The sequence below is a fragment of the Eptatretus burgeri genome, chromosome 4, assembly GCF_056783735.1.
Source record: "Eptatretus burgeri isolate ZD-2024b chromosome 4, Ebu_testis_v1, whole genome shotgun sequence".
Taxonomy (NCBI): Eukaryota; Metazoa; Chordata; class Myxini; order Myxiniformes; family Myxinidae; genus Eptatretus; species Eptatretus burgeri.
In genome coordinates, this window is record NC_140964.1 from 69,101,507 (window position 1) to 69,114,511 (window position 13,005).

General features: G+C 43.8%; 1 protein-coding gene across 3 annotated transcripts in view; it reads left to right on the top strand.

The window, feature by feature from the left end:
- LOC147028294 (uncharacterized) overlaps window positions 1-13,005 on the top strand; it is a 52,551-nt gene that overhangs the window by 10,648 nt on the left and 28,898 nt on the right. Inside the window, exon 1 of one of the 3 annotated variants that reach the window (XM_085878573.1) lies at window positions 12,485-12,710. The exons of the other annotated variants lie outside the window; for them this stretch is intronic. The gene's annotated coding sequence lies outside the window, so the exon portion shown is untranslated. Of the gene's footprint in view, window positions 1-12,484; window positions 12,711-13,005 lie in introns of those variants that run through there. 3 annotated transcript variants of the gene reach the window in all.

The following is a 13,005-nucleotide window of genomic DNA, read 5'->3' on the forward strand; positions in this document are numbered from 1 at the left end:
ACACTGTTCCAGAAACAATTGCAACTATTTGTTTCAATTGTGTAGTTAAAGATGTTCTTCTTTCGGGGAATGAAAGTGAACTCAGTAATTAGAGTAATGTAGGACAAGATGATAGGACAAGCTACCACTTCGTAACCAGACCTCTTTCTGAACCAATGCTCCCTTGTGTTATATATAATTATTTACCCATGTGAAACTGAAGGTTCACGATACTTAACATAAATATTATTACCCTTGAGAGATCTAAAAAGACGAGAGATTAGAAAGGGTCGAATCCAGTGTTTCTCAAACTTTTTTGTCCCATGCCCCACTTTTATTTTCAAAAAAATGGTACGCCCCACCATGATTGGAGACACTCCAGTATATACTACATATGTATTCAAAAGACTTTATTAAAACTTTATTGCAAATTTTATTCACTTGCTACTCACTTCAATGGGAGCCCTGCCCTTGACACTGGCTGCAGATTTGTTTGATTCGAGGAACCAATTTTGTCAGTTTCATGCTTAAATCACCACGTTTCGTGATTTCCAGTCGATTTCTCTTAGCTTGCAGCAAATCGGTAACAACACTAAATCCACATTCGACTAAATAAGATGATGGAAAATTTATTAATACTTCCCTTGCCAAAATAGTCGAGTTTGGGTATTTCTTTTCGCTCTCCTCAGACAGCCACATCATGGCTCCTTTGATCTTGAAAAGAGTTTTCACAGACTCATCTTGTTGTGACTCTCATAACTCCTCTTGGTATTGCTCTGGTACTTCAGATAAAACCACCAGAAATGGCTGAGTCAACCAAGAAGGGAACTCATAGCAAAGCTATGAAAGCGATCATATTTTGATTCATTAATTCTGAATCCTCATGCGCCCCGTCCGCCCCACCTTGAGAAACACTGGTCTAATCTCTCAAGCATGTAAATAGTTTCTAAAAAGGTCTTGGTGGTCTAAAGCTCTAAATGGTCAAGGGTCCAAGCCAACAATACATCTGAAGGGTGTAAGGGGTCTAAATGGTGTAAAGGTCGAAGGGGTCTAAAGGGACTTAAGGGGTGTAAAAGTCTTAAGGTTTTTGGGGTTTAAAGAATATAAAAGGTCGAAAGGGTGAATGGGTTGAAAGATATCTAAAGTGTCGAAAAGATCTTATAGGTAAGGATCTTATGGATCTTAGGGGTCTTAAGGGTCTTGGGGGTCTTCTTGGGGGTTTTGTTTTATATACAAGGTGTGTGATAAGTCAATCTGCAATTTTAAATTGTTGTAGCAGTTTTATTTATGAACCGATTTAAATGAAACAAACTGTAAATGAAAGTGTCTGGTGAGGTTTTATGCATCACTCTTAAAACCTCCACATATGCTCCAGCACTGTCAACACTTTTCCTTAATCGGACTGGCACATTCGCAACTGCTGATTGCAACATGATTTCAGGAATGTTGGTGAGAACATTGGTCATTATCTCCTCCAGTTCATCAAGGTTTTTTTACGATTGGATAGGATGGACACTCTTTATGCTATTGGACACTTTATTATTTACAGGCCACAACAGTAACTCCCACATATGTGTATAGACACACACACACACACACACACACACACACACACACACACACACACACACACACACACACACACACACACACACACACACACACACACACACACACACACACACACACACACACACCTGGGATTATAGATCGATATTTATGATTACCAACTCCAGTGCGTACTGTGTACAACCCAGAAACCTTGAGTAGCTTTCACTGAAAAGCAGCGTTGAATTTATTTAGTCGTTTCAAGGAGATGTTAACAACTATTAATCTTTATAAACAGCTGCGTGTAATGGGTGGGAAAATTTTGGCTCGGTAATTGAGAAACCACGTTAATACGGCAAACGGCTCGGAAATTGGGTGTTTTCCATATATTACTAAAACTCTCATCTTGTGTATATATGTATGTATATATATATATATATATATATATATATATATATATATATATATATATATATATATATATATATATATATGTACGTACGTATGAATGTATGTATGTTCCCGAAATACAGCCAAAACGGAACACGATAGTGCAAAAATTTTAGGGCCACCTTACTCACCATTCACCTGCGGTGTGCAATATCAAGTTTCATTAAAATCGGGCAAGGAAAAAATTATTAAAAAAAATCAATTCCCGATTCAGTTAAGTACTCTTCGGGAGTACTTGATCAATGCAAATAACCTCAGCGGTATAGTTGGCTGGAGCTATCTTTTTTTATGATTTTTTTCATCAACCGCTATCACAACGGGAACCCAACGGGTCCACGGGTCATCTCGTCAAATAAATTTTGCTTTGAAACACACAAAGGGAAACAAACCTTTGTAAAGCAAACCCGATAACCAATTGCTTTCCAAACAATCATGAGGAGAAAGGAAAACCTGATGAAGCCTCCATAAGATACGAGATGAAACTATGCCACCACGGCGCCCAAAACAGGCATGGCATGCCCACACACCCACAGAGAGTCCCTACAGTTCCAAATGTACCCATATGTACCACATTCATGTGTGCTGTATCTGTACCTCTATCTTGTAGTAACTGTTGACTGTACATCCTGATCAGGACACAAACTGCACCGCTATCAAAAAACCTATGCACCTGGAAACGCCCAAGCAATGTCCAAATTGGACAAATGAACACTTTTGTAGGAGTCAGAACTGCTGCTAAGTTCAATTCTGGAACATAATTTTGTAATTCGGTGAAGTTTAACAGATTCTTGAGGTTATGACATGCTGAAATGAAATAAAGCCACAAATGCTGGCCTCTCTGGGCCTTCATAGGCATCGCAATCTATCCAGCGATTCGTCAGTATGATGATTAAGGCATTCCATGATATGAGTGAGGAAAGTGAAAAAAACACTTTATCATAAATAAATCGGTGTGGCCTGTTCCAAGTTAAAGAATGGTTGAGCAGGCCAAAAACCATGACAGCTTCAAACCCCAGCGAGGGAAGCCAGGACGCGCCTTAAGACCCCATAGAGAGTGAGGTGGCCGAGGATGTGCTTGATAAGGAAGATAATTCAATAAGGGCATTAATTATCTTCAAAAGTGGTGTTTTAATTAACCCAAACACCCAATTTTCACTCATGCACTCCCTTAGAGTTCCTTTAGTATGCATGCAAAATTTCCGGCTGCTTGGTTTCATGGATTTGGAGGAAACAAGCACGCACGCACGCACGCACGCACGCACGCACGCACGCACACACACACACACACACACACACACACACACACACACACACACACACATACACACAAACAAACACACACACACACACACACACACACAAACACACACACAAACACACACACACACACACACACACTATTACATCATCATACATACTTGTACCAAGTTTTATTTCACTCCCTCAGCCCAGATTCAAAGTATTAATTAATTCTGGCTACCAGTCCATGCATCCGATCAAGGTTGAAATCTACTATATAAATGGCAGTCCTTCTGTCTGTCCGTCTGTTTTTTTGTAACGAATAAGCTCCTAGACCAGGGAACTGATCTTGATGAAACTTTACACATATATAGAACTAACATTCAGTTCCAGGATGTGCTAAGTGGCTCTCCATAAAAATGAAAAAAACTATATATATATATTAAAAAAAAAAAAAAAATATATATATATATATATATATATATATATATATAAATAAAATAAATAAAATTTCCATTAGAAAAAAAAATGGCTTTCGAATAGTGCGCCGGCGTATTAATCATAACAAAAGGCTTCATGGTTAAAAACGCTAGGGTTTTTTGAAATACAAAATGTTCGTATTCATTGACTTTTTAAACATACACATTCTCCTCCTGTTATTTGAATTCTCTAACTGCACGCGCACGGCAACAGCCAACTGCTGATAGATCTGCTCATGAAAGAGCCAGGCAAGCGGAGTCAGCTGCAGAGAGAGAGAGAGAGAGAGAGAGAGAGAGAGAGAGAGAGAGAGAGAGAGAGAGAGAGAGAGAGAGAGAGAGAGAGAGAGAGAGAGAGAGAGAGAGAGAGAGAGACTCGTCTTACTGCTGATATATCTGCTCATGAACGAGCCAGGCAAGCAGAGTCAGCTGCAGAGAGAGAGAGAGAGCGTCGCCTAACTGAAAATAGAGCGTCACACCGACGGGCGAGAGAAGCACAAAACTCACGTTCCAGCTTTCTAGGTCCGGGTTTTGGCAGGACATCAAGGACAGTTGCCACTGCTGCAAGAAACATTGAGTGGCTCAAGGCCGCCTTCAACTATGACCTCTCTGAGGATTACGGCAGCATAAAGCCTTCCTTCCATAAACCTGAGGAATAAAAGAAGCCTTCCTAATTTTCTCCATACAACTAATGCCTCAGTCTAACTAGCGTGAGGAAAATAGGGCAAATTTCCCGGGTATTACCGGGTACTTCAGCTAGTTTAAAACATATACTGCATTCCCTGTGACTATCATAACTGTGGCGGTTCATGTGTATTGATGAAGCAATTTAAGAGAAATACTTTTTAAAAGATTTTCGTTGAATCCAATATGGCTGCCAGACAATTTGACCTATTAATTATTCGTGAACACCCTGGTATTCCCAAGGCTTTGGTAACATGTGGGATATAGAGGTCCCATATAGATATAGAGTTTAAAGTTATTCCATCGAGTCGTTTCAGAGATATAGAGGTCAAAATTGTTTCCTTTTTTCTAAAATGGCTGCCACACCACGTGACATATGATGTCATAACTATCATTGAAACGTTATACATGAGTAGTCATACCTGTGATGAAAACTTCATGTCAATCGGATAAGCGGTTGCAGAGAAAACAGAGAAAATTAGCACGAACGTCCGGATGTACAGTACGTACGGACAGACAACCAGAAAACATAATGCCTCCGGAGACTTCATCAGCGCAGGCATAAAAATGCAAAACGATGTCCGGATGTTCTTCCAAAATGTATGTAAACAAGTTAGGGATGGTCACAAGAAATTATCATGTGAAACCATCCTTACATCATTCTTTAAATAATGGTTGTCCTGTATGGAAGAGCAAAGTTTTATCGAATGAAAACACACACACACACACACACACACACACACACACACACACACACACACACACACACACACACACACACACACACACACACACACACACACACCATGTTTGATGAGCTGTCCTGGGGGTAGCACTCTCAGAGAGCACACAGATTGGACTAAAGGCTCAGGAGCTCGAACCCATGTGTGGAGTTTTATATCTGGTGATTGTATCAGTTCACATACAATACATTTGGTGATGAGGATGGCTGGTCTACAGTTACCAGCTCCACCTCCCTTCTTGGCTTCTCTGGGGAACCCAGCTCTTCCATGGCCTCGATGGATTGCAGCTTTTCAAATCTATTTGGAAGCTACGGGCTGAGATGGTACAGATTTCGCAGACATTCACTCGTAAGCGGGCAATCTTGATTCACTGCTTGGGCACTGAGGACCAGCATCTGTTCGCTCAGTTAACAGCCGATACCCCAAGTTTGGAAATGTCGTGAGGGCACTTGAGAGGTACTTTGGGCCGAAAAAGAGTACCGTGATTGAACGGTATAAATTCCGTCAGCGCTACCAGGGAAATGGTGAACCTGTCCAACAATATGTTGCTTCACTTTCTGAACTGGCTGCTACCTGTAATTTTGGTGTTCTAACAGATGAGCTCATCAGAGATCAGCTCGTAGAAAAGACTTCCATTCGTCGTATTCGGGAAGGGTTGCTGATGGAGGATTATCGACTCACCTTCGAGGCTACAGCCCTGGCCATCCAGATAGAATCAGCCATGTTGGATTCTAAGCTGATTCATACATCTCCAGCAACCTCAGCACCAGAAATGCAACAGTTACCACGGTTGCAGACAGCTCATATACAAGGGCTTTGAATCAACTGACAACATGGCGTCAAAGCACAATGTCCTGCACGTGAAAAACAATGCAGTCATTGTTTTAAAGTGAACCATTTTGCACAAGTATGCAGGTCATCAAAGAAGCGGACATCGTCCGTTCGTCAGGTTGATGAACCAAGTGCTTCTGATGTTGAAAGACGACATGGTGTACACCATCGCAGACAAAATGCCTTAACATCCTCAGCAAGGGGGCAACTTCAAGGATTATGAAGTTGATATCGTGGGGATTTCGGTGTCACTACTCTTTGATGTAGGAGCAAAAGTCTCCATTGTGAGTGACAATCTCCACCATAAGTACTTTTCATCTTATCCACTCAACTCTGCACAATCTATACTTCAAGCCTCCGATGAATCCATCATCCGGGTGTTGGGAACGATCACTGTTCCTGTAGACTACAAGGGTATCAAGCTCAACAATTTCACCTTTTATGTTACAAAAGGTGAGCCTAACGGGTGTTAATCTGTTCGACAAGTTTGGATTCAAACTTTTAGACCCGACCAGTGCACACATCCATATGACTGCAGACAAAGACAATGCGTACAAACACCTGTACCCTTCCCTGTTTATTGGGTTTGGGGAGTGTAAGAGTTATCGTCACGCTCCTCGAGTGGACCGTGCGGTTCCACCAGTATCTCAAGGTTTGAGGCGTTACGCTACTCACGAAGGGGTTTCTAAGGAGCTAAGATGCCTTGAATCAGACAGCAACATTGAATGCATTGATTTGTCTCCATGGGTGTCAAATCGCATCATTGCACAATGTAAGAATGGAGAGTTACGACTTTGTGTTGATCTTAAGTCGGTGAATAAAGCTGTTATTCCTGATAAATACCCACTCCCAACCATCAATGAACTTTCTGCTTCATTCCACGGTTCCACAGTGTTCACGAAGCTAGATCATGAGGAGAAGCTACCGACTGGTACCTCAAGCAAAGCAGAGCAGACACTTGACTGCATTTGTGACTCATGCAGGCATGTTCTAGTATCGTAGAATGCCATACGACCTCAGTTCTGCACCAAGTGCATTTCAGAAGATCGTCTCTTTAGTCCTGTCTGGTATTGAGGGAACTCTCAACCTCCTTGATGATGTTGTTGTCTACTGGAAAGAGAAAGCAGAACACAATCAGCGGCTGGATGAAGTGATGTCACAACTCACGAAACACAACTCGATGCTGAATGAGGGAAAGTGTACCTTTGCAGCATCAGAGATTGACTTCTTTGGATATCATGTGACAACTAATGGGGTGTACCCAACGCAGGACAACATCGAAGCAGTTAGGACTCTTCCTACTCTGTCAAATGCAAAAGAGCTTGCATCATTCCTCGAGACTACCAACTTCTACCTCAAGTTTGTACCCAACTATGCAGAGATCGCTGAACCTCTTCGTAAACTACTGCGCAAGGATGTGCCCTGGGAATGGACTCATACCCAGCAACATGCATTTGTCATGCTGAGGGAGAAGGTCACATCTCGTCCAGTCCTCGCACATTTTGATCCTCATGCAAAGACTACCGTCACGACGGATGCATCAGGTACGGCAGTGGGAGCAGTGCTTTCACAATGGATCACAGGTAGCGAACGACCTGTAGCATTCGCATCGCGTACACTTTCGGAGACAGAACGCAAGTACTCCATCGGGGAACGCAAAGAGCTAGTATGTATCTACGCATGTGAACACTGGCACGTCTATCTGTATGGTAGAAAGTTCACGCTCCGCACAGACCATCAAGCACTGACAACACTACTTGCTACGTCGGACAACACGACTTACAACACTACTTGATAAATATGAACATCAACCACTATTAATTTACAGGTGGTCAGACCGTCTCTACCTGTGACTTTGACATAAATATGACTTTGACATAGAATACTTGACAGGGTCCCGTAATCAAGTGGCAGACATGCTGAGTCTTACAACCCCAGGGGTGAACACCAATAATGAGGTTATTAGTGAAGTTGACGACTGTAAATACCGTTATTGCAAATGCGACCGCAAATTTAGTCACTCGTGACGAGCTCAAATCAAAATCTCAATAGGATGAAATTCTGTAAAGACTGCAATTTTCTCCAAACGGACTGCCCTCAACAAATATAGGTGGGTTGGAGATGTTCATCAGTGTCATCAAGGAGAGCATAAAAGCAAGTCTAGCTGATGGGCAGATATTTGATCAGGCTATCCATACTCTGTTGTGCTCATATTGCTCTACACCTCATTCGTCGACCGGGAAGACGCCCGCGGAGCCAACGATAGGGCGTAACTTGCGCCTGCCACTTAGTCTCCTCAAACCACCTACATCGGCAGATGCAAAGGTTGAAGTGATGGCAAAGTCTATTGTGAAGCGACAGCAGAAAATGGAGGAATACGCAGACAAGTGGTGGAGAGCAAAGTCACCTTCATTTTGCAGTGGACCAATGAGTCAGAGTGAAACACTCCAACCACATACATAAATTAGCGACTTCACTATCCATGCCCTCCCCAACAGATCTTGCAGCAACTGGGTCATCATAGCTACCTTCTCGGAGATGTCACAAAGTGGAATGGATGACACCTGGTAGATGTCACTCAACCTCCAAGATGCAGAGAACGATGACAACTGCCTCTTCTTTCCACAAAATCTTCACAATGAGGTAATGAGGATCAATCTCAGCATGGCAATGATTCAGCTGGGCCACAGCCTGGCGAACACAAATCTGATCACATTTGGAAGCCTCCTCAATATCTGACATTACAAGTGGACATAGAGTTCATAATCCATGAATATGGTGAAGGCCTAACCTTCCTCAAAATGAACTTTAAATCTTTGATCATATATGATAGAAAAGGTTTTTTATTTTTTTATTTTTTGTATACCTTGGTCGAGGCTCGTATGAGAGCTAACACACAACTCACAGCAAGGAGGCATGAGACAAGAGGGGCGGGAGTGGAAGGGACAAAACAGTGGGGAACAGACACATTAGGTGAACTGTGGAAGGGAGAGGGATGGGGATGGGACGGGGAACATGGCGAAGAGAAGATGGACATTACAGGGACTTTCAGGAAGGAAATCAGGGGAATTGAAGGAAGTGGGCTTGGGTGGATTATCGGGGGTAGAAAAGATCGAGGATTTGGATGGGGGAAGATAAGAGGTGGTGGTGAACAGCTGTTTTGAAAGCCTGGAGGGAAGAATGGGAAAGAATAGAGTGAGGGAGTTTATTCCAAAGGCGGGAAAAAAAGAGGAATGAAAGAGTGAAGATGAGCAGTGATTCGTGATTTTGGTAGTTTTACCAGAAGGGGGTTGTTGGCGGACCTTGAGCGCCCTGTGGAAATGTGGTGGGGACAAATCGCAGAGAGAGCAGGGGGGGCAAGGCTGGAGAGGAGTCGGTAGAAGACAGAAAGACCACCGACCAACCTGCGGTGATTGAGTGAGACGCCCAAAGACTCAGCTTCATTGCGGGAGATGCCGATGATCTTAAATGCCCTGGCCTCGACAGCGCGAAGCCGAGAAAGGTGGGAGGCAGGAGCACCAGCCCAGAGGGGAGAGCAGTACTCCATCAGGGTACGGAGAAAAGCTTTGTACGTGGTCAGGAGCTCAAGAGGGCCGAGGAAGGACTTTGCACGATGGAGGATTCCCAGTCGGCGACTGGCTTTTGAGGCGAGGTTGGAAATGTGACCCTCCCAGGAAAGGTCATGGCAGATAGTGAGACCCAGAAGCTTGAAAGAAAAGACTTCTTCCAGAGGATTGTTGAGAAAGTGGATGGGGGGATTTTCTAAACGGTCCTTTCGAAGAGACATAGTGAGAGTGTGAGATTTGTCTGGATTGAAAGACATGTTCCACGTGTTGGACCAGTTTGTGATTTTATCCAGATCTGTAGTGAGCGAAGAAGCTGCTGCTTGCCGGTCTGAGGGACGACAGATGGTACGGCAGAGGGTGTAGTCGTCGGCAAAGAGAAATAGAGGATTTCCCAGAGAGTCCGAGAGATCATTGATGAAAACCAGAAAAAGAACAGGGCCCAGAACGCTACCTTGAGGAACTCCAGCCTGCACAGGAAGAGGGGATGAAAGAACTCCATTTAGGGCCACACGTTGACTGTGACAGGAGAGGAAGTCTGCGAGCCATGAGTGGAGATGGCCTTGAATACCATGGGAAGAGAGTTTGGTGAGTAGTGAAGGGTGCCAGACTGTGTCAAAAGCACGTGATATGTCCAGGGATACGGCTCGGATTTCCTGTCTGGCATTGAGGACCTCCATCCATTGATGGGAGAGCAGAAGCAGCATATCCAGGGTAGAGTGACCTTGTCTGAAACCAAATTGATGATTGGAAATCAAGCCATTGGAGAAGAGGAAGGATTTCATGTCTGAAGCGATGATGGATTCCATAACCTTGCTGATGATTGGGAGAAGGCTGATTGGTCTGTAGTTACAGGGATCTGTTTTTGCACCTTTTTTATACAGGGCAGTGATGTTAGCAGATTTCCAAGCAGATGGCAGATGACCTTGGGCAAATGAGAGGGTGAATATAACAGAGAGAGGGTGAGCAAGAGCAGAAGAGCAGGTTTGAGGACACGTGGGCTGATGCCGTCTGGACCCGTTGCAGAATCTGACTCGAGGTTTGAAAGCAAGCTCTCCACTTTGTCAGAAGAAAAAGATACAGAGTCCAGGGACAGTTGGGTGCGACTGGGTAAAGTGGGTAGAGATAGTGATGGGTTTAGGACACAAGATTTAGCTGCAAACACCGAGTTTAGACATTCAGCTTTATCACGTGTGGAATCAGCAGTGCGGCCATTTGAGGTAAGGGAGGGGATGGAGGGGGAACATACACCAGAAACAGATTTGATTAAACGCCACCAGGATTTTGAGGAGGGAGAGAGGTTTGAGAGTTCAGACTTGAGATGAGAAAGATGTTGTTTTCTGGCTCTCCTGAGGGTAGATACACACTTGTTCCGAGCTTTGTGGAAAGAACTGAGATTGCCCTCAGTTGGGTTTGCTTTCCATGAGGCAAAGGCAAGTTGTTTCAGGACAACTGCCTCGCCACAAGCTTCAGTAAACCAAGGGTGGGAGGAAGGGTAGGACAACTGAACACGAGAGGGGATAAATCTGTGCATGAGGGAGAGCAAGTTTCTTTGAAAGAATTCCCAGGATGAGTTGATGTTTGAGAAAGTAGTGATAGGAGACCAGTCTGTAAGTTTGATGGCTGCTCGGAGACCCTGCCAGTCGGCTTGAGTGAAATGCCAGACTCGACGGCGGTGAGGTGGTTCTCTGATAACAGCCAGAGAGATGTCCACTTTGACAAGGGCGTGGTCAGAAGAACCAATTGGAGCGAAGGAAGAGCAGCAGATATTGTCAGGGAAATTTGTCAAAATCAGATCCAGGAGAGATGGAGTACCATTGGTTGAGATCCGGGTCTGGAAGTTGACTGATTGAGTCAGTCCCAATGAGTCGCAGAAAGCTTTTGCAGAGGTGCCATGGCAGGTGAGAGAGGTACCCACACCTAGCCAACTGGCATGATGACAATTGAAGTCACCACATAAGAGGAAGAGAGAGTTTGGATGAGAAGATAGAAGATGGTCCATGTTTTCGGATAGTGAGGTGTAGATGGAGTCATCACTGTTCGGTGGACGGTACAGTACACATATAAACATGAGGTGGGAGTGGAGGGGAAGCCGAAGCCAGAGGTATTCCTGGGGGTGTGGGGGAGTGAGAGCAGTGCATGGAGAGTGAGGAATAGTCTTTGATGAAGAGAGCAACACCTCCACCAGGACGAGGCTCAGGTCTGTCATACCGTAAGAGGCAGTAACCGGGGAGAGATACTTGGGAGTCAGACACGTCTTTGGAGAGGAAAGTTTCTGTTAGGCAGATAATGTCTGGTTTGTCAGTGGCAACCTGTATGGAAAGATCTGAAAGGTTTGAGCGAAGGCCCTGGATATTTGAGCTCCACACTTTTAATGAAGAGGTCGGGGAGGAGGCTTTGGGTGCAGGAGGTGGAGGGGGAGGGGGAGGGTAGGACAAGGGATGAGGGGGGGGGTAAGGAGGGTTGTTGAAAGAGTGTGGGGTATTGCAGAATAGCGAGGGGAGGGGGCCGAATTAGGAGGAGAAAAGCCTCTGTGGTGCTGGGGGAGAGGTGGGACAAGAGACAAGGAAGAAGGCAGTTGAGGATTTGAGGAGGTGGAGTGAAGAGATGGAGGTGAGAGGGCAGTGGAGGGAGGCAGCTTGGTGGATGAGTGAGAGGGATGAAAGGTGGGAGAAAGGTGAGGGGGGAATTTTTGAGAGGTGAGAGGGAGGCTTGGAGGGAGAAGAATGGGATGGTTGCTTTGAGAGTGAGAGTGAGGGGGGTGAGTTGGCACTGAAGTTTGAAAAAAAGAATGGTTGATGGAAAGCAAACATCCATGGCAAACTGTGGTTTTTAAAAGTTTTAGGTCAGAGATGCGATTTAACACAATTCTTGATGGATGCAATGAAGGCGAATTCAGAGAATGGAGAGAAGAAGCGCTGTAATAGTTGGATTTTTTAGGCAAGGAATGAAGGAGAGGTCGAAATGAGAGGTCGAAATGAGAGTCGTCTGTTAAAATAGCAGAAGAGTAGTGCATTGTGAAACAGTAAAGAGTACCACATGTGTGAGAGAGGAAGATGAAGCATTATAAGATCGTTTTTGTTGTTAATATTAATGTTTGAGAGAGTTCAACAGATTGGTCATGGAAGTGTAGAAAAAAAATCGAGGAAGAAGACGAGGAAGTTAAGAGGAAGAAGAAGAAGCAGAATTGGGAGAAGGTGAGCGTGTTGTTGTTGTTGTTGTTGGGTATATATATATATATATATATATATTTATATATATTTATATATATATATATATATATATATATATATATATATATATATATATATATATATATTTTTTTTTTTTTTTGAGATAAGAAAGAGATTAGTTGGGAGAATGGGGGATGTTTGGAAAGTGGGGAGGATGAAAATTGAAGGTAATGGGGAGGATAGAAATTGAAGGTAATGGGGAGAAAAAACAAAAAAAAAACAAAAAAAAAAACGATCGAACACCGAGTGGAACCGGTAG